Consider the following 3,622-nt stretch of genomic DNA (forward strand, 5'->3'; position numbering starts at 1 on the left):
ACAACACGACTCGATACAGAAAAAGGCAACTGATGACTCTTGCCTTGTTGACATGCATCACACACTAGAAACTCCTCATTACTTGACTCAACAGGAAGATGATGACGATGAAGGACATGGCGCACAATGGGAGTGGCCGGATGACCAAGGCGAGAATGCCACTATGAAGACGACACCCGAACCCCACTGAAAACTTGAGATACTCGTGGAGATACTCGTGGCACATCAAGCACATATAAGCCGTCGCGAGCTCGACCACTAAGTAGAACGTCCCTCGTGTCCCGGTCCTTAACAAAAAAATAGAAAGGGTGAAACTCAACAAACACATTGTTGTCAAGAGTTAATTTAGGGACCGAGAGTAAACTACGTGTGACTGAAGGAACACGAAGGACATCAAGAAGACGCAAGGTTTAAGTGGTACGCGAAAGAAGAGATGCCTGACCAACATGTGAGATGGGCATACCTGATCCATTGGCAGTGCGGACCTGATCATGACCGGTGTAGGGCTGGCGAGTGGTCAGCTTGTCAAACTGGCCCATCAAATGGTCCGTGGCGCCTGTGTCCATGTACCAGGAAGGGTCCACAGAATATGAAGGAGTGAACCGAGGCTCTTGCATAGCGAGAGCGGCCTGCTTCTCGTTACCCTTCCCATTGTTTCCAATGCCAAGGAAATCACGTTTCAAGCGACGATGGCATCGAGACGCCAAGCGCCGCTCAATGCCGCAGAGCTGACACTCAATGCCACCACCACATGCCTCGTAGTGGAGGCGCTTGCGGCCAGCCAGTGGAGGAGCTGGAACGGGCGGACGGGGCTGGTTGCCCGTGGACGGCGACGGTTTCTGCTTGGCACCACGGGCACCCCCGTGGTGAGCAGCGTTCGCAGAAGGGCCCTCCGTGTAGACTCCGACAGAGCAGCGAGCAGCGAGCCTCTGTTCCGTGTTGAGGAGGTGCGCGTAGAGGTCACGAGGCGGCATCGGTGTGTCGCGTCCATTGATGTTTTCAACAAGAGAGTCATAGTCCTCATCAAGCCCATTGAAAATGAACGAAGTAAACTCCTCATCACGAAGAGGCATCCCAATAGATGACAGTGTATTAGCCAAACTTTTGACCTTGTTGAAGAAGGCCGTGACGGAGAGATCATTTTTCTTGATCTCACCCAGCTGGTTACGAATGGCAGAAGAACGTGCCAGCGTCTGCAAGGAGAAGCTGGAGTCGAGCGTGACCCATGCATCCCTCGATGTCACAGCAAAGACTACCATGCCGGCAACGGAGGGAGTGAGCGAGGACTGAATGGCACCCAGAATAGCTTGATCCTGAGCGATCCACCGACGATGAGCAGGGTTGGACACCATGACGGAGCCACCAGAAGCCGAGGGCACTGGAATCATGGCCGGGGGACACGGCAGCGTACCGTCGACATAGCCCTCAAGGTAATGACTACGCATCAGCGCAACACCTGAGCGCGCCACAGGAGGTAGTTATCAGCAGAGAGCTTCACCATCACCAGATGAGCAAAGTGGAACGGTCCTTGTTCAGCCACCGGTGCGGAGAGCTGCGAGTCGTACGTGGGAGGAGCATTGTACGGAGTCAGCGCATCGGCTGACGAAGGCGCACGGTAGTGTTGGTGATGACCGTAGGGCGCCGTCGGAGGCACGCCGTAGGGCTGCAGCGATGCAACGTGCGGTACAGGGACAATATAGGGAGCGCCATACGGCGCCTCGTGGGGCACCGCGGAGGACGAAGCATACGACGCCTGCAGGACGTACGGTGACGGCGACGGCGTGACGTACGGCGCTGGATATGCGCCGCCGTAGGACACCTGCGAACCTGAAGCCGGCGGCACAACATGCGACTGGATCCCACCGTAGGGCAACTGCGCCGGGATGCCATATTGCAATGGCGCGACATACGGCGCAGCATCGCGTGGCAGCTGGCACGGCAGCGATGGATCCCGACGCGGCTGGGACGCCAGCGATGGATCTCGATGCTGCTGGGACGCATCATGGGCAGAGCCGTAGTGCACCTGGACATGCCCCGCGGGATCGTAGGCATCACGGGAGTACGACGCATCACAGGCACTGGAAGGATGGATCGCGGGCGATGGGGGCGCTGGCGGCCGCGATCCCGCTGCAGCCGGATGGGCCTAGGCGAGCGGCGTAGACGCCATGAACGGCGAGTCCGTCGCCAGGTTTGACAGATGCGGCGCGGCGGCGGAGGTCGACGCAGCGGCGGCAGAGGAGGCGGAAGCACGGCGCGGATCGAATGCGTCGTCTGATACCATGTTAGACAAACTAGGGTTTGGAACAATGCTCGATACCCTAAGCGGGTACGGCTGTCATATATATATATATATATATATATATATATATATATATATATATATATATATATAGGAGAGAACGTACAGGTACATGTATTGTGTTACAACACGTATATCTACAATATACCTAGTCTAACAGGACGAGACAGTGACTGTGATGTAGCTGGAGTGCGCTGGAATGAGAGAAGTGAGTTTGGGAGGAAACCGTTGCATACGCGAAGTATGTGGAAAACGGGGGAGCGCGGATGATAACGTTATGCATGGGAATTATGCAGGAAAGAGAGAAGCGAATTCTGTGGGTCCGTTTCACATGTGAAACTCGCGGGAAAGGGAGAACCAACTCGGTGTAAATTGTTTTGTACGTTAATTCTTCAGTTTATTTTTTGATAGGCAATGGAAGTGCAAAACCTCATATGTTGCAAACCTGGTGACACCATGCACGCTATTTATTGCAATTAATGAGTATCAAAAATAACTTTAACTTGATAAATCGGTTACTTTATGTGACAACTCGATCCACTCAACCAATAATTACTTTATGATATTAATGACTAATATTTGTTTGCATGGATTAATATTTATTTCTGATAAAACAAAAGGCAGGGATATCATATTTTGCACGAGCAAGTAACGAATTATGTAGAAAAGAGAGAAGTTCGGGCAAGACCATTGGTCATGTGAACCGTGTGTACGACGTACGCCGGAAAAAGGAGGGGAGAGGTTGGGCGAGGCAATTGTGTAGCTATCACACATAATCCGAAACCAATGGTGTATGCATGTATGGCGATTTCGCAAGCTAAAATCGAAGGCTACTAATCGCAAGCATGAGGATGATTTGGCTGGACCATAATACCTGGCTATTTCACAACAAGGTATGCTCGGCAGTCTGCAATTAATGTCCTGGCGCGTGCCCAGCTGTCTGCCGCCCACAACCATCTGCACCACCTCCTGCTCCTCGTCAATTCTCGTTGACCTCCTAGTTAGAAATTGGCGCCTCGGGAGGCGTAGAATCAGGAATATACATTGCGTCGGGCAATGAAATCGTGGGCTTTGGCCGGCCGAGAGAAGGGAAAAGCGGCGGCGAAGCTCCGGTGAGTGATTGGGGGACCTAGGGGGTAAGAAAGCCTTTCCTGTTGTGCTGTATTTTTGTGGCTGGAAATAGAAGAGTGGGAGGGAAGCGATTACAATTGGGGGTGGAAATAGAAGAGCGGTGAGTGATTGGGGGACCTAGGGGGTAAGAAAGCCTTTCCTGTTGTGCTGTATTTTTGTGGGTGGAAATAGAAGAGTGGGAGGGAAGCGATT

This window comes from Triticum dicoccoides, chromosome 5B (assembly GCF_002162155.2).
Source record: "Triticum dicoccoides isolate Atlit2015 ecotype Zavitan chromosome 5B, WEW_v2.0, whole genome shotgun sequence".
NCBI classification, from domain to species: Eukaryota; Viridiplantae; Streptophyta; class Magnoliopsida; order Poales; family Poaceae; genus Triticum; species Triticum dicoccoides.